This window comes from Stegodyphus dumicola, chromosome 6, assembly GCF_044657685.1.
Source record: "Stegodyphus dumicola isolate Sdum_Otavi_A_Nest chromosome 6, ASM4465768v1".
Classification (NCBI taxonomy): Eukaryota; Metazoa; Arthropoda; class Arachnida; order Araneae; family Eresidae; genus Stegodyphus; species Stegodyphus dumicola.
Genome location: NC_140773.1, coordinates 45837080 through 45864861, shown reverse-complemented (window position 1 = coordinate 45864861; position 27782 = coordinate 45837080). Strand labels below are relative to the sequence as shown.

At 32.3% G+C, this 27782-nt stretch overlaps 1 protein-coding gene and 1 long non-coding RNA gene across 2 annotated transcripts in view; both read right to left on the bottom strand.

Moving 5' to 3' along the window:
* Window positions 1-4028, bottom strand: part of LOC118199925 (uncharacterized) — a 45550-nt gene extending 41522 nt beyond the window's left edge. Inside the window, exon 1 of the mRNA XM_085818274.1 lies at window positions 4009-4028. The gene's annotated coding sequence lies outside the window, so the exon portion shown is untranslated. The remainder of the gene's footprint in view (window positions 1-4008) is intronic.
* A 16299-nt stretch (window positions 4029-20327) lies between these two features.
* LOC146996737 (uncharacterized) lies at window positions 20328-26144 on the bottom strand. Its single transcript, XR_015041633.1, has 3 exons — window positions 26094-26144; window positions 23459-23573; window positions 20328-20469 (listed from the first exon to the last, which is right to left on the bottom strand). It is a non-coding gene; the product is annotated as an uncharacterized LOC146996737 (long non-coding RNA).
* Window positions 26145-27782: the final 1638 nt, after the last annotated feature.

Here is a 27782-nt window from a genome sequence, read left to right as displayed (position 1 = left end):
GAATAATTTATTGAACATTTAGACATTAAGTGTTGTACCATTGTTAAGACACATTGTTGACCTTCTTGGTTCAATGCAAAACTTTCAGCTTGTGAAATGTCCTTCTTGCGGCATTTATCATTCATTAACTGCTCAGCAATGAATCCCAAATAAACTTTACTTTTATCATTATAACAATTTGGATCATTAAAATTAAATTTATAAAGATTTTCTGCTTTAGTTATTTTTGAATATTCTTGTTTCAAAATTTTAAAGTGCTGAAGGCAATCATTTACAAGTTTTAAGATATCTTCAGCAAAAAAGGGAATAAGTGGTTTATCACTTTGATAATATTCAAGGAAAGGCAATAATATTTTCGACAGAGAGAGAAAAAAATTCAATTTTATAAGAAATGTTTTATCTTTAGTTGCCTCCAAAATATTTGAGAAGGATTTCGATGTTTTTTTTTTTAAACTTCCCCATTTCAACTTCTTTAATGTACAGTAGCAAGTCATCCCATATTTTAATGGCTCTTTCAACTGCTGGGATATTTTGCAACCATTGGTAAAAGCAGAACTACACAGGTAGCTTTTTTAAGCCAGATATACTTAAAAAATTTTCACGTCTTGCAGGAGAATCTTTAAAAATCCAATATAAGGAGGATGAGAATGATGGAATGTCCCAGCCAGTGGATGACATCATATGCTTGAAAGTATTGTTAAGAATGTGTACACCACATGTCCCTAATGTCAAGCATTGAAATTTATATTCCTTTGTCAAGTCCTGTAGCAATAAATCATAAAATTTCCAGTTTACTGCAGGACCATCCATCGATATTTGTAAGAGTTTTGACAAGTGTAGTTTTTCAACACATTCATAAAATTTGGATAAAATAATTTCACTTGTTGCATGCCCTATAAATGCAGAAGTAAGGTACTGAGTTTTGACCTTATTTTCATGATGCCAGTACCTCACATAAATATCTAGTTGCTTCTTTTGATTTGTCAGATTAAGAGTCTCATCAAATAGTAATGTAAAAAACTCAGCATTTTTACAATGCTTTAGTAACAAAGTTTTAAAATAAGGGCCAAAACCAAAATAACAGATATAAGCATATTTCTTTTCACCACATGAAAACCATTTTGCAATGGAACTATCCGGGAACATTTTAGTGAATAATGGCCCAATATCATCGCACGATTTAAAAGAATAGTGGCTTTTGATGCACTTAAAAGCCCACAATATTTCTGCATCTGTAACTTCAGATTTGAAAAGAAAAGAATTCATTTTATTATTTTCTACACTTATTGATGTTGAATTAGCAGTTAACATCTTTTCCTGAAGTAGATGGTTCTTCTAACTTGACAAAATTCATGATACTGTTAGAAGAAACTCTGCAGTTGAGAAGGGAAAGATGTTCTGCAGCTAAAAGGGGCATTACATGCAAGGCATTAGTAAAATTAAGTATCGCATATATATGTGTATATATATATATATATATAGTTGTAGTATCCGTAAGTGCGACACAACCACCAGAGGGCCTCACCGATGCGCCAGCAGCAAGAGCGAGGTGAAAGAGGAGTATGACAGAGACTTTCTTCTGCTATCCCACGCGAAGGTGGTGAGATAAGTGCGAGTAGGCACTAATCGGTTATGTGATAAGACAGGTAAAAGCTATACAGAATCCCGTTTGTATCAAACGGCACTTGTATTTAATCTAATTTGTACCTTTTCTGATTATCTTTATTAAATGATCTGTGGTGTGGAAAACAACGTTGGAATTGTTATTTAACATCTTCAACTCCCCCACTACACAAAATCTGAAGGCTTTGACCGGTATATTTGGATACTTGGATACTTTAGAGAAGGTACTGTGAAAACTTTGCTTTATTTCTTTCTTGAAGATAGTGATACTTTTGTTTCGTTTTTAAAATGAGTTTCCTAAATAATTTAAAGAAAAGTGATTTAATAGTAATTGCGGAACAAATTGGACAGACTGTTCCAGAAAATGCTAAAAAAGCTGACATTAGAAAAATTATCGAAAATTCTGATGTTTTCAAAACGAACGTTGAATTTGTTCATGGCGTCGTCAAGTCGATCGCAGAGGATCGGACGCCTAAAACAAGTAATGAACACTATCTGTTAGAGATCGAACGTCTTAAATTAGCTCAAATTGAGAAGCAGATTGAATTAGAAAGTTTAAAATCACAATCATTATCGAGTGATAGAGGAAACGCGCAGACTAGTGTTGAAGATATTAAAAGCGTCAAAACACTAACTATAGCTGTACCTCAGAAACCGGAAGCTATGCATTTGTTTTTTCAGTCCCTTGAGAAAGCTTTTACTACTAAAAGTGTACCAGTGGAGTTAAAATCAGAAGTGTTGATTAATATATTAGGTGATAAATGTAATAATGTTCTAACGTAAGTTTCTGAACAAGAAATCGCGGATTATGATAAATTAAAAATTCTAATCTTGAAAGAATTTCAGCCGACACCATGTGAATGTTTGAACAATTTTAAAAATGCACAGATACATTCATCTGAATCGCATGTTCAGTTCACGTCTCGTCTCAGTGCAACTTTCAATTATTATTGTAAGTTAGGAGAGGTAGATGACTTTAAAAAATTGTGTGATCTCATTGTATCTGATAAGTTGTATGAAACTCTGGATTCTAAAACAAAGGAACATATTAGTGTTCGGGAGGGTCCAAAGTTGGTACCCACCTAATCAATTGGGAAGAGAATGTGATTTATTTTATTCATCCAGGGGTAAATCTTTAGTTGATACCAGTAACACACGAATCGAAACTCCAGAAAATAAAAAGCTTAATTTTTCCAAAAACAATCTTAGAAAAGCTCAGAGCAATTTCAAGGATTCAGGGAAGTTTGTAAATCAGGGTAGTAGTAAACCAGAACGTATTTGCTATGTTTGTGGGAGTAAAGGGGAATTATTTCACTTTGCGAGAAATTGTCCCAAACGGTTAGGAAAGGACGAAAGTTTGTCTCCAAAAAAGGTATCTGGGTTAGAGATTGAATCGGATAATGCAGCTAGAAATAAGTTAGAATTTATTGAACTGTTGATTGATGGTAAGAAAGTAAAACGTTTAATAGATTCTGGAAGTGAATTGATAGTTGTAAAGAAATCCCTTTTTCCGAATAAATTATCAAGTGGATGTATAGAACTCAAAAGTTCGTTTGGTCACGTGGTTAAAGCGGAAACGGCTAAGTTTATTTTTTCTTTATGCGAAAGCAAAAAACAAAAAGAGATAGAAGCAGCGATGGTTGATGAATTGATAACAGACTGTTTTTCCCCCCTTTTCCTGTCTAAAAATGATCTGTTGTGACCAGGTGATGATTACGCAATATGAAAATGATTCTGTTGCATCGGAAAGGAATTTTTTGTCTTTTATTTCTGCAGCCATTGAGGCAGACAGTGAAACAGATTTATGGCATATTAAAGATGAAGGATTATGCAATACTGTTTCCTCTTATTAATGAGTATAAACCGTTAGAAAAGCCACGCAGTACAGACTTAAATATGAAAGTAATATTAAAAGATAATATTCCAGTTTCTCAGCGTTCGAGGAGAATTCCTTTTGCTGACCAAAAAATTGTTGATAATCAAATAGATGAATGGTTAAAGGATGGGATTATAAAGCCGTCGTGTTCAGAATATGCTTCGCCAATAGTTTTGTGTAGAAAAAAATGTGGCAAGACACGGATTTGTGTTGACTTCAAGCAGTTAAATAAAAAAATAGTTAAGGATTCTTTTCCTATGGCACAAATAAAAGAGGTTTTAGATCGTTTGGGTGAAGCAAAGGTTTTTTCGACATTAGACCTAAAAAATAGTTTTTTTCATGTTCCAGTTCAGGAAAATTGCACTAAATATTTGGCATTTATTACTCATGCAGGCTTGTACGAATTTCTAAAAGCACCTTTTCGTCTGTGCACGTCCCCTAGTGTGTTTCAAGGATTTATTTATAATGTGTTTAGAGATTTAATTCGGGATGACACTGTTGTTACTTACATGGACGATTTTATTATTCCAGCACGAAACGAGAACGAAGGTTTAGAAAAGTTGAAACGCGTTTTAAAAGTAGCCAAAGAATATGGTTTGGAGATTAATTTTAAGAAATGCCAATTTTTGAAAAGAAAAATAGAATTTCTCGGGTATGTTATAAAGGATGGTACAATTCGCCCCTCTACTGAAAAAACCGGGGCTGTTGAAAATTTCCCGGAACCGAAAAACCTTAAGCAGATTCAAAGTTTCTTGGGTCTTACTGGGTATTTTAGGAAATTTATTGCCAACTATTCAAAAATAGCGAAACCATTAAGTGATCTTCTTCGTAACGGAGCAGAATTCAAATTTGGGCCTGAGCAAAGAGATGCATTTAATAAATTGAAAGAACTTTTATCCACAAGTCCGGTTCTTCATATTTTTAAACAAGGAGCACCATTAGAATTGCATACAGACACAAGCAGTCATGGTTTCGGCGCTGTATTGCTACAAAAGTCAGATGATGGACAGTTACACCCCATTTACTTCATGAGTAAAAAAACGAGTCTCCAACAAGAGAAGCTATCTAGTTATGAGCTTAAAGTTTTAGCTATAGCAGAAGCTCTAAAGAAATTCAGGAATTACCCTTTAGGATCTAAGGTCAGGATAGTTACGGATTGCGATGCTTTCCAGAAGACCATGTTTATGAAAGATCTAACCCCTAAAGTGGCGAGATGGGCGTTACTTCTAGAAGAATTTGACTATGAAATTGTTCACAGATCTGGGCAACAAATGAAGCATGTGGATTCATTAAGTATAAACGCGGTCATGATGGTTACTTGTTCTCAGGGAGAAATTACAGCCAAAATTGCAGCTGCATAAAGAAGTGATGAGCGTCTCCAGTTGCTAAAATCCTTAGTCGAGCAAGGACTAAAGAAAGATTTTCTAGTGAAAAATGGAGTATTATACAAGTTCGACAGTGGTCGTGAGCTACTTGTAGTACCCGAAGCATTAGAGTTAGAAATCATACGTAGTATCCACAACAAGGGACATTTCGCAGTGTCTAAAACAGAAGATCTGCTAAAAAACTACTTTTATATTCCTAACCTTAGAAAACGAATTGAGCAAGTTATTTCAAATTGTGTAGAATGTATTTTGTGCGACAGAAAACAAGGTAAGAGCATAGGATTGCTGAATCCCATACCAAAAGATAGTATTCCTTTGAGCACTTTTCATATCGATTTTATAGGACCATTACCTTTGACAAATAAGAACTACAATCACATCTTAACCGTGGTTGATGCATTCACAAAGTTCGTGTGGCTCTATCCAGTAACATCAGCAGTCAACATCAGCTCAATAGGCATTGCAGAAGCTGAAACTGCAGCAATCAACTTTCAGTAGTCCTTTGAGAATTATAAGTGATAAAGGTACGGCGTTTACCTCTAAAGACTTTGAAGATTACTGTAGTCAAGAGAAGATCCAGCACATATTCACAACTACCGGCGTTCCTAGAGGAAATGGACAAGTGGAAAGAATTCATCTCACTCTGATTTCAGTCCTATCCAAATTATCCATAGATGATCCAACCAAGTGGTACAAATATGTTGGAGATGTACAACGGATCTTGAACAGCACTACGAGCAGAAGCACAAAGAGTTCTCCATTTGAGCTTCTCACTGGTGTTAAAATGAGAAATCGAGAGGACTTAAAGATTACGGAAATTCTTGAAGAAGAAGAAGGAAATATTATGATGAAAGATCGAGAAGATATGAGAGAGGAAGCAAGAAAAAACATTCTAAAAATTCAGGAAGAGAATAGAAAAACATACAACAAGAAGAGAAAAGAGGCACAAGTATACAATGTGAACGGCTTAGTTGCCATACAAAGAACACAGTATGGAGGTGGTCTAAAGTTAAGGCCAAAGTTCTTCGGTCCATATTGTGTAACAGCGAGGAAAGGCAAAGATCGTTACCAGGTGGAAAAAGTGGGACACCATGAAGGTCCTGGATGTACCACTACAGCAGCTGATCTCATGAAGCCGTGGACTTCTACTATATAGGACTATGTGTGGTTCTTCCACACTTGTTTCTTTTTGCTTTTTTTTCCTTTTCTTTTGTTTTTTTTAAACTTATTTTCAGGTGCTGTCTTAATGTTCCAGTGCTGCTGATCCGTGTTTTCGTGGACGAAAACATGTCAGGACCGACGAGTTGTAGTATCCGTAAGTGCGACACAACCACCAAGAGGGCCTCACCGATGCACCAGCAGCGAGAGCGAGGTGAAAGAGGAGTATGATAGAGACTTTCTTCTGCTATCCCACGCGAAGGTGGTGAGATGTCTGTCTGCATGTGAAGGTGTAGAATAAGGAACTGTAGTTTTCCACGCGAAGGTGGAAAATTGACTATATAACATCAGCAAGTGCGAGTAGGCACTAATCGGTTATGTGATAAGACTGGTAAAAGCTATACAGAATCCCATTTGTATCAAACGGCACTTGTATTTAATCTAATTTGTACCTTTTCTGATTATCTTTATTAAATGTTCTGTGGTGTGGAAAACAACATTGGAATTGTTATTTAACATCTTCAACTCCCCCACTACATATATATATATAATAAGAAATCTATATATATAATAAGAAATGTATACTGAAAATATACATTTTTTACTATATATATATATAATATATATATACAGTATATATATACAGTACAAATTTCAAGATCCAGACATCCAATATCTGGAATGATCTAAAATCCGGACCTCAAAGCCACCATCAACCAATTTTTTAGGGCTTTTTTGGGCGCATTAGATTTTTTTCCTCATCATAAAAAAAACATGCCGGAAATCCCGATTCTTAATCTCAGTTTGGCGCTAAATAAAATATCTCATTATTGAAGAAATAATTATTTTAGCATAAATTTGTGTGATTAGTAACTTGACTCCATAGCTGCGTATCTGCTTGGCATAATCTCAAATTGAAAAATTTGTTAATTTTACAGCAACTAATATTTTATATCCTTGATGCTGAAATAGCAAATCATTATTTATTGTATTTTGCTTTCATCACCGCATGTTTATCAACGAATGACAACTTGAGTGATGACTCATGCAGCAACGCCAAATAACAGAGTATTATCCGATTACAGATTTAAGTTTAATGCACTAAAATGTTGACAAGGGGAGATTTAACAGAAATTTCTAAAATAGATTTTGTTAATGCTTTTGTTAATGATACTCATAGGACAAACGATTATATTTAGTGCTATTTGAATTAAGAATAACTTATTTGTTAATCACATAAAGCCAGAACCAGTGCCAAAGCTCGCATGGCCGCACCAGGCGGCAGAATTAAGGGAAGTTAAACAGAAGTTTTTCATTGCGATGACAATGCCCCAATTATCAATCAATTAACGGAGGGCGAAATCTGTAGTGTGGTTCTAAATCCAGAAAATACAGCTACCGATAGTGAAGAAAGTAACAGAGAGGTTACTGAACGAGAAAAAATTTTGATTGACAAGTTATTCGGAATTCTCGACACAGCAATTACAGGACTTGAACAATGGAACTTAATAACTCAACAAGAAATTATATGTCTATAGTATTAGTCTAAAGTATTAGCAGAGAAAACAAATCAAACAACTCACATTGAAAGAAATGTTTAATAAAGTAAACATATAAATATTAAGCTCTTTTCTTTTGTAAATTTTGATAGCCTTTAAATCATAAATGCTTTCATAAATCACGATTTCATATTTTCAATTTTATAATTTCTAAAGTTAATTTTGCGTCTAGTTAATTCAGGAAAATTAGTTTCAATTAGTTGTTTTCAGCTTTAAAAATATTAAAATTTTTTTAATTAGTTGTTTTCAACTAATAATTGTATCGCCATTAGCAAAAATAATGCATTACTATCAACAGCATAGGATTAAACCGAATACTTAATTGTCTATTGGAGCTTCAAAACGTGTTTCCGAACTTCACTTTTTCTCGGCTAGCGTTACCGAATTTGCCCTTGGCGACCTAAAATCAAAATGGAGCCATCAGGTCTTCCAGCAAAATCGATAACAGACCCTCTGCAGAAATAAACTCATAATCCCGATATCCCATACATATAGTATGTGCAAAAGAGAATAAACTCCGTAGAAGGTAATAAAAAATTTATTTATGGCTTAATTGAAACAAACACAGAAATTAAGCTAAGCAAAACTGTGTAAAAACAAATTGAAATGATAAAACGAAACTTAATTTTCATGTGAATTTTCAGCGCTGACTCTTCCATTATAGAAATTTCAATTTGTTTCAGACAAAGACCATATTTAGCTTTATAAGGATTGTCATCCATCAATATCCAGTCTTTGTAGTCAGCTTGATGAAGCCACAGTTTATTGAAAATGCACTTTCCAGGCATCTCATTCCTATTGGCGTCAGAAGGGTTGTGGCCTTCCAAGTTGGAATTGCTCTAATTTTGGCAAATATTTTCAGAATCCCCCCCCCCTTTTTTTTTTCTCGAGCACCTTCATCATCACTTTCGCCTCTTAAATAAATTCCGGCTTCATGCTTTGTCACAATCTGCCTAAATTTATGGATAACACCTGTTTCGAAAGATTGGGTGAATAGCCAATCAGACACCGATACTTTCGTTCAGGTAGCTAATTGTTTTTTTTTTTTATCGTTTGCAACGCAAATCCACCAACAGATTGGTTAAGAGCCATGCAATTTTAATTCCATATTCATGAGAAATCGCAATTCACACATAGAATGGCAAACATTAGAAATGATAAGAAATGTCAAATGAGCAAAATTAAGGACCATTTATTCATTTTGGCCAAAAATAAGGACTTTTAAGGACCAAAAATCATTTTTGAAAAAATTAAGGACTTTTAAGGACCGTACGAACCCTGTGTATACCTTCGAGAGCATGTTGGCAGATGCGAGCACTGTGTGGTCGGGCGTTATCCTGCTGAAAAGTTGCATTAGGCAGCCCCTGAAGGTAGGGAATTGCCACCGGCCGCAGTACATTATCCAAGTATTATTGGGCCGTCATAGTGCCCTGAATACGAACTAGAGGTGACATAGAATCATAGGCAATAGCGCCCCGAACCATTATGCTACGGCGTAGCGCGGTGGGGCATTTCACAGTTACTGCCAGATTAGATCTGTCTCCACGTCGACGACACACACGTATGCGGCGACTGTCACTGGATAAGCAGAAGTGTGACTCATCTGAGAACACGACGTTTCACCATTCTGTCATCCACATCGCTCCAGTCCGGCACCATTCTAAACGTTGCCGTCTATGCTGTGGGGTCAATGGCAGTCTTCTTAATGGACGCCATGAGTACAGGCTACGTTCAACCAATCGATGGGAAATGGTTCTAGTTGACACGGGAACATCCAGGGTATTTTGCATATGCTGCAAAATACCCTACCAAAATCGTAGTACAAGTGATTTGTGGGACCATGCTGATGTCACCCTGGCTTCACCTGCACCCCTCCTTCTTCCCACATTTCCTTGTTCCAACCATGTTCGCCATAGCCGATGCACCATGCTCGCATCCATGTGGGCATCAGCTGCGATTTGACATAAAGACCAACCCGCCCTTCTCAGTCCGATCACCATACCCCTCGTAAAATCATCTATCTGCTAGAAGTGCCTTCGTTGATGGCGGTCTGGCATTCTCTCCTATTACACATATCCTCCGAGACAAAAACTAACTTTCATCGATAATTCGTCTGGCAGAAATAACGACATGAATATTGACCATTCCGCACGTTCCTTCCCTTATATCTTACTTCACATGCGTCGGAGAGCTGCGCATTTCACATCATTTTCATAACTCAGTGACGTGCGTCTACTCTAAAATTTGCATAAATTTTTTACCACTCCTTCTTGATGTTGTATTTTCAATGTCGAGCAGTGTATGTTAGTGAATTGCCAGAAACATTCCTCCAAAATGCTAATTCACACTCAAAATGGCAGTTGTAAACACAGGCAGAAATTTCAGATGATTAAAATTAAGCACCTTCTGTCGGTTTTGGCCGAAGGACCATAAATCGATTCCAAAAAACTTAAGGGCTTTTAAGGACTATACGAACCCTGAATAAGTGTTGAATATGTAATGAAACTAAAAGAATAAAAACCATCATTTTAATTACTTATGTGCAATTTCTTTTAAATATTTTTCAATGTAATTCTGTATTTGCTGATTTAGCTATAATAATTCTGGCTCATGGCTATAAACTTTACATTTAGTTTTAATGCTCAAATAATTGTGCAAAAAAATTTGAAATGGGCTAACAGTCTAATGCTCAATCTTAAATCATTATGAATGTGTACATTAAGAAATTGTAGAACCTTGAACCAATATGACAGTTTGCTTAAAACTTCACCTTTATGTACATTTAGTATTAATAAGTTTGATATGAGAAGAATTATGAAACAACATTATTTTTGCAATAAACTGTAGACTATTTAAATTTCAGAATACTAATTTACTTATATTACCTTAAAAGTTTTTCATTTTGTTTTTTAATAGTGCTGAGAGCTCAGACACCAAGGAAGTTCACTGTACTACAGGAACATGAATATCCAGATATACCGTGAATAACAGGCAGCATTAAAAAAAAGGCTGAATGCAAGTGAATCCATGACTGGTGTCCCACTTACTCAGTCTGAAAAATGTGCCTGGTAGCAGTGCTGCAGAGACCATCATGTTTGGAGTATCACAAGTTGGAGTGGATTTGTCTTTACTGATGTGTCTCATTTTTGTTTAAAGAGTGCTTCCAAATGTGTTACAACCTGTAAGTAGCAAAACGCATGCAATAAGCCTGAAAATATCCATGAAAGGCATTGGTACAAAGGCGGTGGAATCATAGTAGGGATGGATAGATGACATTTTGAACAGCTGCACTGATCTACACATTTTTTTTTTTTTTTTTACAAGTGCAACTATCAATGTTGAAATATAGAAATGAGGTTCTTGATCTTTATTTCAAGTTATTTCAGTGTGCAATCAGTAATAACTTCCTCCTAATGGACAATAATGCGTGCTTCCATTGTGTTCACCAGTGACCAATTACTTTCGTGGCTAATAAATCCAGAAGATGGAGTGGACCACATATTTTCAAGACAAAATCTCACAAAACATGTGGGACACCAACTTACATCATTGCAGCCCCAAGCTGGCACTCCAAGAGCCTAAAGAAACTACTCATCATAAATATACTTTGTTACCATATGAAACCCATGAAAATTACCACACAACATGAATAACTGCTACACAGTTTGTATTTTAGACAAAAATAACCACATATCTTATTAATTTAATATGTCTTGCACTTTTCATTTAATATATGTCAAGTATGGCAAATGGCAAGCTAAAGATCTTGTGCAAGTTCCATGTTCTCAGCTGCAAAATCATTCTAGCTACATGAAATTTATGGTTCCTCCTTTCATTTTTCATGCCAGTACAAAAATAAAAATAAAAATCATATGTCTGGGAAAAATGTTTGGGTCATAACAGCAAGTTGCAAAGTCATTTTGCTGAAATTTTCGTTCATAACTGCCAGCATTTTCAAGAAGCAGAAACATATCTCAGAATTCTACCTTGTATTTCTCAACAGTCTATGTTTGATACTAATATGAACCTTGAAATTGATAAATAAACTAGCAAATGGAGAAGAGAATTTCAAAATTGCATTTTACATAATTATAACATAAGATTTGATAAATGTTAAAATATTTTACTTTGTCTTCCAAACAGAAAGGATTTGAAGCTTTGTTGCTGTTAATCAGAGTATCACATTGTTTAGATGCACCATCTAAAAAGATAATTAAAATTAAAAGATATAAAGCCTGAGTTTAATCAACTATATCATTAATATATTCTAGATCAAACGTCAGCAATAATTAGTATCGCTGTCAAAAAGCAATGTTGTAAAGGTATTCAGCATGCCAAATTCAGCCCACCACATCTTTACATACAATGGCCATTAAAATACATTAACTTAATCGGGTATTAATTTTTTCCAAAATATTAAATAACTACCTTTGCTGATCATTCAGTATTAGGAGGGGGAAAGTGAAAATTTATGTTCTTAACGTACTTGTTTTCAAATTTTATTATTCAGTCCAATGTTACTACAATTTACTAAATTGTAGAAAACAAAACAAAATATTTAGTAAAGTTTTAATATAATTTATCACTATTTATCATTAATTTGATTGATTCATAAACTAATTAGATTCTCACTCTTGTTTCTCTTTAGTTAACTATTCAGTGCCAGGCACAAATTTGGTCACTTTCAGCTTCGTACATCCCTTAGAATACACAGGTGTCGAAAAACTTCTAAGACTCAAGCAATATTCCTGTGTAGGAAAATTTGTCCACGTTGCATAAGCTGGTCTAAAAACTAAAAGCAAAGCAAATGCAATTTACACAAACAAATAAATTATAATTATTTATTCAAATGCCAATAAATCTAATTTTATAAATCCATGAGAGTTACTGTGTCTGACACTCGCATTATCTCGCCTTCAGTGTGAATGGCTTCAAGAGTTTCATACCCAAATTTAGTCAAAATACAATCTAATTATATATATATATATATATGTAATGACAGCACAAATTCTGGAAGTACTGATATAAGAACACTGAGATGTAGATGTGTAGAAATACTGATGGCGTAGGTACTTAACGCTTAGAGCATCCATCCATTTTGATGAAAAAGCAAATGAGGTGGATTAAATTCTATATTTATTTTAAATTAACCTTTGTGGCCACAATTCACTTGGCACTCTACTTGTGCCTATTAAAGAATATTTACAATTTTGATACTACGGTGATAGAAGCAATCATGGCAGCACACGGATTATTGCAGCAAAGCGTCTTAACAGGAGGAAAGCATAAGCGAGAAGGGAAAGAGTGTCGTAGTAGTAATGCAGAGGAAGAAGGGAGGGAGTCAAAAGATTTCTCCGAGTTTTGGTTTACAATTATTTTGATTGGGCAAGAGATATCTGCATTAAGCGTTACATAAGATCGCATGATTATTTAGAATGATGCAGTTTAGACTTTTAGTGCTATTTTTAAGACAGGGAAAGGAAGTAACCGAATTAAATAAAACTAAAGGATGTTATAGCCAATTAAAATTAGAAGTCTGGATTCATGCTTTTTATCTTGCATATATATATTCAATGATTTTAAAATGTGTAGATGAAATAGTGGAACTTTAACAGCTTTCGATACTGTGTAGATGATCGAGAAGAATTATAGTACTTTTCAAGGAAGAAGGTTGGGAGTGGAAAAGTTTCAGTTCAGAGTTTTGGTTTACATTTAATTTGAATGGACAAGGGGCATCTGCATTAAAACGTTACGTACAATATAAAAATCTGGAACCTGTGAGAAGAGATGAATTTAGGGACAGATCACCAAATTTAGAATGTTAATTTTGAGGTCACCAATTATTTTTTTGAAACAGCTATCATATTTTGTTATATCTTACATATCCCGCCCCTTCAAAAGAGGGCTGGGTGAGCAGGATGGAAGAAAAAGCATTAGAGCAGCAAAATGTGTAAAATACAATTTTGAAAATACAAAACAAATTAATAAACCTATTTAACGTTTAAACAAAAAGTTATTGTCATAAAAGTTTGATCGATACTTTGACATTTCACTGGAAGTCATAAAATTTTGTTGAATTCAATAATTAATTTTAGCACTGTATTCTTTTAAAACAATAGCATATTTTAGAGTTCTAGGGTAAGAATGTCCAATGAAATTTTGTAAAGTTCTTGATATTACACATGGTAAAAGATCAATTTTTTCACAAAGCAAATGTTCAAATAAAAGTCTTCCACTTTTTGTTCATGAAAATATTTCTATTATATTACAGATTAAGATGCCAATTCCATAATTATGTTTTTAAGGAAGGCATTTTAAAATATAAAAATTTTGTAACACATCATTCATAAACACAACAAATTTCAAACTTTTCACTATTATTACGACATTTAAAATTTACTTATTCTTTACTAAACTTGAAGACTCCACAACTTTCTCTAAATACCAGCATATCCATCATATTGGTTTGTCAGTTGAGCAAACTGGTGTTTATTCTTCACCAGTGGCTGAAAGATTTGCCAAATTAGCAGTTACTGTAAAAAAGGCCTTGGATAGAGGCAACTGGCTTTTTTCGAACTGCTTTCATTCCATCATAAAAATTAAAAACACACACTATTTTATGAAAAAAAAAAAAAAAAATACTTAGATTGGTAAGTTTACAATTGGGTACCCCTTGTTTCTTGGCAATTCTTTTTTGACGCCAAGATCGGCGCCAGGAAGGCACGATTTCAAGATGGCCACTACACAAAACAAAACAAAAACAAAAAAAAATCAAAGAATTGTACAAACACTGTGTCCATGTACACATCGATCTGTTTTCAATTAACAAAACATCCTAGAATTGCACAATGCACAAACTAGGCATTGTGCACTGCCTTAAATTTGTCCATGTACACATCAATCTATTTTCATTTAAATAAAATCAGGAAGTTAAAACAAAGTTAAAACTATCATGGTAACCAGAAATGAGGTTTCATCACCAAAATTTTTAAAAAATTGTCGCTAATCGAAAGGGCACCCAATTCTACACTAGAGCTCTTAGATTTTAAAAAAAAAATGTACTTTTTCATAAGGTGAGAGCCTTCAACATTTATCTTGAAAACATTTAAGAAATAGTACCAACAATTCAAAAATTTCAAACAATAATTTCATTCTTAACATACAGTAAAAATTAAAAATATAAATTCAAAGAAATTTAAACAGTAGTATTAAAATATTATTTGTATTAGGAACCTTCCCTAAATACCAAACCATCAAATTCTTTACCAAATTTTTATCAAATTCAGTAATTTTTCTTTTCCAATTCAGAAATACAAAACTACATTTTAAATAAATCATAAAATTTTTAAATTATTAACTTTGATTTTAAAACGATTTAAGCAAAATATTACCATCAATAAATCATAAAACAATGCAATTACATATAAATGTAAAAATTACTTATAATACAAAGTCATTTTTAAATGCAATTTACTCCATTTGGAACTTCATACCACTTCAATATCACATTAATAACTTTTGATAATACAGTCAAAAGTGGTTAATTTGGACACCCATACTCCGGAACTCAAAGCTACAAACTTTCTGCGCATGCACATAATACATTTACGCATGCGCGTTTAATGTATAACAGACGGTATAAGCTAAGCTAAAATTATCTAATTATCTATTTCAGTTAATGTTGCAGATTGTGTTGTTCCTTAATCTTCAAATTGGAACCAGCTTATTATTTTTTGCAGACTGTTAGAGCAATTTTATAAAAGTAAGTTGGAACTTTCGATTATGTCAAATAGAATTTCCAACGCTGGATCTACAAAGGGAAACCATGTTTCGATGTCCATCAAACAAAAAGAGAAATTGATGCAAAAAATGGATAAAGGCTCCTTTGTTTCTCTAACCATTCCAAAATCTGTTTATCAATTTCACGCAACTCTGCGCGGGACGTCGTGATGCGCAATGAACTGGAAGTTGATCTGTCAGCACTATCCTTATCTTCAGGGCAGATGTTTTTATTTTATTCGGCTTATAATACAGTCAAAAGTCTTTAATTCGGACTCGTCGGGACTTCGGCGATTCTGGATTATTGATTTTTCCGGAATATAGATCATCAGTTTAAATCTTGTAAGATGGCATGCAGAAATTATAAAATTAAAAATATAAATCCGTAATTTATGAAATAAAGAGCAATTATGATCTAAAGGGTATCAAAATTTACAAAAAAAAGAGCTTAATATTTATTTGTTTACTTTATTAAACATTTCTTTCAATGCGCGCATGCGTAATTACGCATAGTCAAAATTAGAAAATTGCAACCAGAAAACTATTCGATGTGTACTCGTGATATTTATAATGATGAGGAATTTGATTTAAATCATTTCAAAGACAGAATACATCCAAATGAAATACTACATTTAGTAAGGAATTATAAGCTGAAAAAAATAAAAACATCTGCCCTGAAGATAAGGATAGTGCTGACAGATCAACTTCCAGTTTATGGCGCGGTGCGACGTATACAGTCAGAAGTCGTTAATTCGGACACCCATAATTCGGAATGATCTATAATCCGGACCTCAAAACTAAAAACTTTCTACGCATGCGCCGCGTTGACACATGCGCATAGGCGTTTACGTGTGCGTGTAAGACCTTTTACGACTGCGCATATGAGTGTGCGCAAGTGCAGAATACGTTTTCGCGTGCGCGTTTTATGTATAATGGACGTATAAGCTAAAATTATCTAATTATCTATTTCAGTTAATGTTGATGATTGCGTTGTTCCTTAATTTTCGAATTGGATCCGGCTTATTATTTTTTGCAGACTGTAAGAGCAATTTTATAAAAGTAAGCTTAAACTTTCGATTATATCAAATAGAATTTCCGATATATATTTGTTAACATGTAAAGGATCTAAAGCAAAAGTATGTTTTGAAATCCGAAATCTGTTTATCAATTTCACGCTGCTCGGCGGGGGGAACGCCGCGCGTAATGAATTGAAGTTGATTTGTCAGCACTATCCTTATCTTGCGCAGATGTTTTTATTTGGCTTATAATTCCTTACCAAATGTAGTATTTCATCTCATGATTTAAAACAAGTTCCTCGTCATTATAATTCGCTTCCGATAGCGAAGAAAAGTAACAGAGGTTGTTGAAAACGAAAAAATTTCGATTGACAAATTAGTCGGTGTTCTTGACACAGCAATTATAGGACTTGAACAGCGGAACTTTGTAACTGAACAAGAAATTATGTCTGTTTAATAGAATTAAAGAGAAAGTATTATCACATGAAACGAAGCAAAACTTAAACAACTTACATTGAAAGAAATGTTTAATTAAGTAAACAAATAAATATTAAGTTTTTTCTTTTTGCAAATTTTGATACCCTTTAGATCATAATTGTTCTTTATTTCATAAATTACGGTTTCATATTTTTAATTTTAGAATTTCTGCATGTCATCTTACCAGATTTAAACTGATGATCTATAATCCGGAATCGCCGAAGTCCCGACGAGTCCGGATTAACGACTTTTGACTGTAGTTTGGACTAGCTTTACGGGAGTTTTTGTGGTTTTCCTTACATATAATATGAATCTGAGCCAGTTTCTCTAGAGTTCTTTACAGAGGTATCCTTCCTCTGCTAGCATGCATACATATTTACTTTTTATTCATAAATACTATCCTTTTCTCCTTAAATACAGATCCCTATAATTCGCTTTCCCTTTCGCAATAACTGTTGGGCAACAAAATTAAGCTTGTTTTGATAAGGAAAAAAAAATGTTTTTAATTAAGAGTTAAATGAAATACTTTGAAAATCAATAGCACTTTTGTTATTTCTATGCTTCACATTGCAGTAGCTACTCGCATCATTACTATAAGAAATCTTTACACGTCAATACTTTAAAGTTGTAATAATAATAATTGTAAATACCTTTCATTCTGAAATAATTTTTGAAACAGCATCTGAGTGATGTTTCTTAAAACAGATGAAATTAATTGATCTCTTAGAAAATTAATGCTTCTGAAGTGAAGAAGTGTCATAACTACCCACATAGCACAAAAACATCCTTGGGATATCCCAAGGATGTTGCTCGCGGGATATGCGCACATCCTCAGGACATCCCGCGAACCTCCTAAACACCTCCTCCCGAGTGCTTAATGTCACATCCCGGGATATCCTCAGGACATCCTAACCAAGTCCCATCGACAGCGTGCGGGATGTTATTAGGATATGAACTCCTACTTACTACATCCTCAGGACATCTCGGGATATCCCACAAACCTCCTAAGCACATCCCATTATATCCTAAAAACACCCTATCTATGTCCCATCGACAGCATATGGGATGTTATTAGGATTTAAAGTCTTACTTACTACATCCTCAGGACATCCCGTAATATCCCAATTTCCTCCTAAACTCATCCTCCTGAGCGCTTAATGTCACATCCCAGTATATCCTTAGGACATCCTATCTACGTCCCACCGACAGCGTATGGGATGTTATCAGGATTTGAAACACTAGTTACAATATCCCTTTAACCTCTTAAATACATATTCTCATCTGCTTAGTGTCACATCCCAGTATATATACAGAGGAAAATTCCAGTGAAAGTAGTATGTGAAGGTGTGATGATCTTAAAACCTACTTTTTTTTTACACAGTCTCAAATTGTTCTCCTATGGTTACTATGGAAAAATCAGAAATGTTGAAAATATTTATACAACTTATTTTGTTTTTAAATCTGAATTTGTGAATATATTAAAACTGAGCAAGGAAATTAAAATGAATTATTAATACAAAATATTAAAACTGAAAATTTTGCTTTTATTTTTAAGATATTAAAAATCTTTTGATCATTTTTAAACATCCAATAGCTCCCAAATTGAATTATTCATAATTAAATTATTTTACAAAATCAGTTTCTAATTTCAGTTAATTTGTATTAAAAATTGAATAATAAAATTACCCATTTAATAATCTTTACATAAATGAATCAGCTTTCTTTAAAACATGTAAGGAATTTATAGTGTTTTGATGACACTGTTGGGAAATTGTTAAAAGGAATAAATTGTATTTTTAAAACTAAATCAATTCCTAGCCTCAGAATAAATAAATATGTTTTTGTAACATGAGAATGCTGCAGGCTTTTTTATATATTTAATATTTAGTTGTAAAAATTTGACATTATGTTAACAATTCTTTATATCATTCAAAAGGTAACTCAAGAAGCTCTTCTAAAATTCTATCTTTATGCTCACACAATTAAAAAAAAAAAATCTGAAAGGCCTCAGATTTTAGCAGTCACTCAAAGAGGCTAAAAGTTTATGAATGCATAGATTATCAATACAGATGGGGCAGTGGAAATAGCAAAACATTTTATAAGATACTGACACCAGAAAGTTATATATCTTCTATATATTTGAAAAGTGAAGAAATATATCATGTAATTATGTAGAAATATTAAAATGTTTTCAATTAGATATATCATGAATTAAATGCATTTTAAATCAATCAGATTAAAAATTAAAAAAAGCATTGTTAAGAACTGTGTGTAATGCTTTTAATTAGCTTGGCTTGTTAGTCAATAATATATTAGATTTTAAAGGTAAATATGTTAAATTTTGCCAAATGGTAAGACTTGAATGAAAAGCGAAACAAGTTTACGACTGATGATATGAAGTCACATTTCAAAACTAATAGCCCTTTTAGATTAAAAAAAAAAAATAGTTCTGAAAATAATTTGCAATGGTTCATTAGTATTATTTTACGCAAAATTCAGTAAAATGAAATTTACCCGTTGAAATCAGCACCAAATTAAACTTTGTAAATTCTAGCGCATGTTAAAGGTTGTCTCATCCAGAATTTTATTACATTCATTTCAGAGCAAAATAAAACAGTAATCGCCATTTATATGACAATCAATATCAAAAATTTAAATCTGCATTTTACGCAACATAGAAAAACTTCAAAAGATCTACTGTTTACCATGCAATTAAGGCATTTTATTCTGCTATCAACTTTACCAATTATTAATTCCATTAAGTATATTCAGTTTACTCTTTCTGCTCAATATATGCAATGTAAAATTTTCCATAAATTTATTAATTCATTTTATTTTGAGGTGAGCTTTTATTCAACTCTCAATGTCAACGAGAATGTTTAGTTCATTTTTTATTCGGTCTCAAAAGAGAAATCAAAATACGTGGATTTATGTACGTGTATTTATGAATCAAAATACATGAGAAATCACAGTGAGAAAAGCACTGTTACCTTAAACTGTGATCATATATAACAAATGCAGTGAATTATAGTTAAAAAATAGTGAAAATATTTATATTTCTGAACTATTTCATATATAACATTTTCAGTTTCACATATGTGGCAATTTAAGAACTTTTTTACGTATACCAATTTTTTGAAATATCTGCAAATTTTTGTATCTTCAAGGAAAGCTTATTCTTTCACATTTAGTATATAAGTAATGGTAATTTACCAGATAAAATTACTTAATGGGGAATACAGAAAAATATCTAACCACTTACCTTTGTGACTTCATCTGCAAAGAGACTAAAAAAGTAGTTCAGCTAAATCTGCTATAATAAATATTTATAATAATGTTAAATTATGCAATATCTATTAATATGACAAATTTTTGTAAAGCTATTTATTTGGATGAAAAATAAACACATTCAGAAATTTATGGCACTATATTATGATTAACAGAGGAAAAACACTTTTCAAAATTCAAAATAGTTTTTATTAATCCAAATTATCACATTTTATTTGAATTCATGAAAAACAATCTTATATCCATGTATTCTTATGTATATAAGAACTCTTGATAAATTGGATCTCTGTCATTGCCTTTCACAGCACCTAAAATAAAAAAACACTCACAATTACTATATGTGAATATAATTCATAATTAAATTTAAACAAATGACTATTAGAATGCAAATTAAATGAAGCATTTAAAATATTTTAACATTTAGTACCTATAAACAGAGTAGCAATTATTTGATTTTTCGATTATAGTAAAATAAACATGGGGGATGTTTTTTAAAATTTTTTATGTCAGAAAATAAACTCAAACCACCAGCTGAACATATGAGCAGTTTTATCAATCAGCCACTGGTACTGAATCAACATATAAAGTTGCCAAGATAAAGAGAGAAACAAAATTATGATAATCACATCTTACCTATTCATAAAATGATTTTAAATTTAATGCGTAGGCAAGTCCAAAAAGAGTGAGAATGAATTTATTTTGCAACACAAAGTAAAGTCTTGCAGGAGCAAAAAAAACTTGTCTCATGAGATTGGCAAGTAAAAAATAATTAACTGCATCTGGTAACATTTATCTGACAACACATAAGTAATTGTTAGCTACGTGCAGAAAATAAAATCTGATCAGGGGTGTAGCTAGAGGGGGGGGAAGGGTTGCATCTGTCCCCGGGTGCAGAATCCAAGGGGCGCCAAACTGATGTTAGAGCATTTTAGAATTAAATGTTTTCCATCCTTGGCAAGCAGTAGGGGGTGCGAAATCTTCAGTTGTCCTTGAGCGCTGAAAACCCTAGCTATGACTCTGAATCTGATCATGTTAATGCAATTTTAAACTTTTGAATTTAACCGCAGAAATTTACCAAAGAAGTACTTATAACAGTAGTAAATGAAGATGTGGCTAATCTTTACTGTATGGTACACCTTGGTTTCTGTCTGAAAAAAAATCGCAAAGTGGTATTGGTTGTTTGTGAAATGTGGAAGCCCATTGCGTCAAATAAGTTTTTCGGTAACCCTAATGTTGATAATGTTGGCGAAAGTAGCCTTTGCGAAAAAAAAAACTTTTTTTGTCAATAAAAAGGAGTTATTTCTGCAAATATTGCCAACATGCTGTGATAAATTTAGTTTTGGGCTACTTTTTTTAATAGTAAACCTTTTGTACAGTCCCAGGTTTTTGGTTCTTACTATTCTTTTCAATTGCTGTGTTTGGTTGCACGGAAGTGGTATCGTCTTGTATTTTGAACATACTATTTATTATTTTGGTGTGGATACCATCGTTTGAGTATGTCTGAAGTGACTAAGAGACGAAAAATTTAATTGAATTGCTTACCTGGAAGATGGTGGTGGGAAGCCTAAACATATGCATGTGAAAAAAAAGGTATGTTAAAAAAATGACGTTTCATTTATTTTTTTGTCTCTGTGTGTTAATTTTTGTTAGAAGATTTGTTGTTTAATGTTTTTATGTTAGGAAATATGTATTTTTGGTAATTTATTCCTCTCTGTTTGTGTATTTTTGGTTGTCTGTGTGTTAAGACAGTGGCGAATTTTTTCTGGTAACTATGATATTTTTAACTTTCTGATTTTCTTAAAGTGAAAATAGATCAATGTGTACATAGACAAAGTTAAGGCCCATTGCACAATGCCCAGTTTGTGCAGTTCTCTATTTTAATAGGTCGATGTGTACATGGACACAGAGTTTGTGTATGTCTTTGACTTCTTATTTTGGTTTTGTGTAGCGGCCACCTTGAAATTGGTGCCGATCCTCTCAGGTGACGATCTTGATATAAAAAAAAAGAAACGATTCACCAAGGGTTACAGTAGAGTAAATTTTTACCAAAGATGTTCTACCATAATCACCATTTCAGTGGTTTAAACACTAGTGGAGCAGTATGCAGAGATGAAGATTTGAGTTTTGTTTACACAGCATGATGGTTTAGGCACTCCAGCCATTACAGTGAACAAAATTATAATAAACATAGCCACAATAATTGTCTATAAATATTGATGTATAACACTGCATTAACTAATATATTTCTTATGCTAGTATATACAGAATCCTTAATCGAAGGGAAAATCAGAAGACTGAGCATGCATTTTCCTTTAACTGAAACATGGATTTGACCATACAAATCTCAGTCTTACGGGACATGCCACACTATGCAGATAGACAGTAAAAAGTGCTTGTGTTGTTTTTATTTGTTAGAGGTATGAAATAAATATACTTCTAGATTTTAATTTTTTCTTTTCTTGTTTTACATTTGGATTACCTATCAAAAAGTAAGGAATTTTGATATTATTACAATATCGGAGTTAAAATAACAATTATTGGACATGTTAAAGTAATGAAAATTTTAAATTAGGTTAAAAAGTAACCCTTAATGTGGCATATTTTTGAATTAAACTCTATCGACATTAAAAACAACAAAACGTCCCTCTTTATTAAGGACTTTAATTAACTAATTTTAAATACAGAGCTATGAATGAATTTTTTCCGTTGCATGTTATAATAACTGAAACAAAATTACTCTGATACAGTCAAAATTCCTAAATGCAAGTACATAAAATTTACTTTAGCAATTTAAAGAGATGAGACACACTGAACACATGAATAAATTTCTATCAAAGAATAATTTATTAAATTTGGCCCGTTCCATAGTAAACTTTAACCATTAGATTACATTATTACACCATGTTATCAGTTTGAAAAGCAAGTCATATGCCAGATCTTGGATGTAAAAGAAATGCACAAAATAATATACAGATTATTGAAAAATGATGTATACCAATGTTTATAGATATGATTAAATGTAACAGAAAATTTACTGTCACAACCACATTTTTAAGTGAAATGTATTATTTTAACATTTTACAATATTTAAGGTATGGCATTAAATGCAATTATGTGCCTGGATGTAAGTTAGTAAATTAAAAATAATAATAATAATAATCAAAGAATGAATGTCATGAAAAATTTCAAAAACAAGCAGAATTTAATTTAGAAGACCTTTAGACACTTATGATAAATAAATTTGAGAATTCTTCACCCAAAATTAAATTATAATTAACTAAAACCAGTTTGACTGACCTTCTACAAAATCCTTCAGCTGCAATTTTTTCTAGCTTGAAAACCAAATTCTTCTCCACATGGTAATAACATCTTAACCAGTTGAAATTCCTGCAGAAAGTTTGATAACACAGTACTAGAATTAATAGAATAGAAAAATTAACACAAAAGTATAGAACATCATTTAAACTTAACATTATTACAAATTTTGGTGCTTTCTGACTATCTGCAAAGATGTGAAAATTGGCAAAATGGTTAGTTTATGGTTCATATCTACTGCTCTGTTCACAAGTAGTAATTCAAATAAGCATTTTATAAGAAACAAGAAATTTTAGGATGCACACACACAAAAATATATACATTGGGTCAATATTCACATATTTTTCATCCAATAGAATACTATTCAGAAATAAAGATTAAATATAAAGCATGTAAATACATGTGTGTGGTATGCATATTCATAGTTTGCTATTATCGTGTGCATACTCTTGCTGTTTTAGCATAAGTTGAAGCTGTGAGGGCACATGATAAGAAAGTATCAGAATTTTTCATGTATAAGAAAAGATTGCCCAGACAATAGTATCTCAATTGTTTAGCACTGACATTTACATAGCGCATTAGAAATATATAGTAATATATGTATAATAAAAAGATAATTGCATATTATTAATTCATTTTTTGAAATGCCAAACTTTAACAATTCTTTCACATATACTTAAACAGAATTCTTTCACATGAACATCTAAAATCCATTCTTAACTAAAGAATAAATAATAAAACCATGTAAATTTCTTATCAAGCCCATCATTTCCGAAATGTCTACTTCTGAAAGTTCCCAGCATTTCTCAATATATTATTAAATTACTAAACTAAGCATCAATGATCGTCATGTTCGCTAATGTGGCAATATCTTTCACACTTCTTTGTTACCACAAGTAACAAGTAGGCTTCAATAAATCTTTAACTGTTACATGCTACTTTTATCTAAAATTTGTACAAATAATAAAATTAAATGAGCTCTTTATAATATGCTCAAAGAAATAATTTTGTATGAAAATTTGTATGTTATATATTGGCCTGATTAATGATTCAGGAAATAATTCGGGTTTTCAAAGTGCTTCCAATAATTCAAATTTCAGCTTGTGTCAAAATAAAATCTATAACACAAATATAAGCAAATTTCCTTATGAACAATGCATTTTAACATTATTCAATCACTGGCAATCACACAGTACTGATTGCTTCAATAAACATTACTGTAACTGTGTTATTTAAAAGACTGTAATGTTTTAATTATTTTTTTAATTAAAACATTACAGTCTTTTCCTCCTTCTAATACCAAAAGAAAACCCAGATAAGAAATATAAAAATATCAGTAAAAATAAATTATATTATTGAATGACACTTTACATTAATTACACTTATGCATATATTATTTTATTATAAATTATTTCAAAATCAAAGAAGAGAAGGGGGAGAAACTTTAATATTGACATTTCTAAAATGATATAAACATTAATCATTTAGTACAGTTTGTTATTTCAGGCAAAAAGAATTCACTTTTCTGGATAGCATTTATATTTCCATCTCACTTTCAATGAAACATTAAGAGAAATGCATATAATTTAAACACCAGTTTATTTTATTTATCAGACAGATTATGTCAACTCAAAAAAACCTATGGGTAAAATTCGGTAGTAATAATTCTGAATGTTACGCAACTTGCAAGATTCAACAAAAATTATCAATACTTTTATTATAATGACAATACTACAGTAACATGAACATAAAATTAAACTGCATATAACTATAAAATAAGCCAGCATATAATAATGGTGCATTGGTTTCTAAAACAATGGGCTCGATGAAAAAATACATGTATTACGGTAGCTATTCATATTGTACAGCTTTACTAATATTCTCATGTTCACTTTACATAACTAAAGTATCTAAAATACAATAAAAATGCAAACAATATTTATGAGAAAATGTTAAAAAGCAATCATAAGCATTTGATTGAATGACCATATTTTGTCTTCCTGCAAGTCGAATCTTAAAATGATATGCAGTTTGAAAAATGCTCAATCCTTTTATAAAATATTCAAAAAAGATTAAAAAAAGGTACTGTTCTGTTATCAGGACCGGGTTCAGAATTGTATTTATGTATGCTTGTATATTTGTAAGTTTGTGTGTCTACATATACACATCTATGCACATACTTACGAACACACGTTCATACATTTCCGATTCTGGTCCCAATAACAGAACAGTACCCCAAAAAAAACTTGACTTACAAACTAGATTAAGATAATGTTTCAACCATACATATTTTGGACAAAACAATGCAAACTCTTTATTTTATACAATTGTTCAAACTATTTAACATAAATATATTGCTGCAATAAAATAATAAGCAATCTGATCACACATATTATTTTGAAACTGAATGCATAAACTAGACTAAAAAAAAATTCAGTCATAAACATTTGGATAGCAGGGCAAATTAGATATTTGAAAAGACAGCCAGCCATTGAGATACACGTAATTCACGACAGAATGGTAACAATTCATAAAGCTGTGAAACATTTAACTGTCAAAATGACATAAATTCGAAAAGCAAAAAAAGTAAACATACAAGTATTGCAACTGAACTTACCTTTCATGCAACAAAAAATATCCATACAAGTTAACCTCATGGCGCAGCCATTTTGGATTTCATTTCAAATCAGACAGATGTTTACGGATTTGCGGAAGAATACCAGGAACTAGTAGTTTGCCGGATACAATGTGCAATGACGCGAAAGAATATAGTTCTGTAGAACTTTCTACATTATTCCGTAATAAACAGTACTATTTCCTAATTTTTTCTTTATATAATTAAATAATTAATAGGGAAATAGTTAAGTAATGCCGAATTCATTTTTAATGAAATGTAAAATTTTGTATGTATGGGACGACCACCTTCCGTCCAATATTTCTGAGAATATAAACAAATTTTGGAATCTGAGAGTATCAGTAAATAAATATATAGAATATCGCCTCTCAAACGACCACTTCTGAAAGTGACCAATAGTTCTGAGATTATAAATAAATATTGATATTAAGCATTATTTCTATAAGACGACCATCTCTATATAAGACCAAAGTTTCTAGAATCTTGTATAGTCATCAGAGATGTATCTTTACTGCGAAATTATCGCACGACTGTAATTCAATATCAATAACAGATCGCGCGATTGAAAAACATTTTCTGTCCTGTAATTAGAGGAAAAATATTTTCCTTATGAGGTATTTCTCCCGCTTGCCTAGCGTGCCTTCGTGGTGTAATAGTTCTGCACGCTGGGCCGGTATTTCAGAGGTCCGAGGTTCGAATCCCGCGAACGGGCTGGCTGCATGGGTGTTTTCGTGGTTTTCCCCACGTGTAACGTGTATACGAGCCAGTTTCCCTTAGAAAGTCCTCCACGAAGTCATCTTTTCCCTTAGTAGTGGTTCTGCACACTGGACCGGTATTCCAGAGGTCCGTCCTTCGATTCCCGGCGAAGGCAGTTGCTAATTTTTCATGTTTCCTGCTTCCAAAAAAATACCTAATGTCTCTATACCCAAATTTAAAAAAAAATTCGTTTCCGTAATTAAATATATCTATATCTAATTTTACCCATATTTGTAGTAGGGTTTGTAATCTGTAAGGGTAATAATACATGTAGTTTATACATTTTTTATAAAAAAATATATGTTATTTAGAATTTTGCAAATATTCTAGAAAATGTTAATCCATTGAAAAAAATCTTTTCTATGACTAAATAAATTTTTAAAAACGTCAGAAAAAATAGCAGTTAAAATTAATAACAAAATAACAAGAATAAATCATCAATCATATCAATATTTTTAATGTACAGCATTTAGAAACAACTTAGTAAAATACATATGAAAAATAAAATAATGTACTAGTTTCAGATGTGCAATGTCAAAAAATTAAAACTGGTAAATTTGAGAACAAATATCCTCAAAATGTTTGACAGCGAAAGTCCTCCGGACAATGCAGAATGAATGTCCTCAGGATGTGAAATTGGTGAACTCCTCAGGACATCTGAGAATCAACATCTTCAGGACATCCTGTCATATCCCGGGACATAGCGACTTAAATAAGACATCCTTAGGATGTTAAATTACGATTTCCTCAGGACATCTGAGAATCAACATCCTTAGGACATCCTAAGTGTATCCCGGGATATTGCGACTTAAATAGGACATCCTGAGGATGTTTTGTGCTATGGGGGTATAGGTTGAAAATATCGTCAATATATTTTTGAAATGCTGTTTAGTTTTGGGCAACATTTAAATAAAA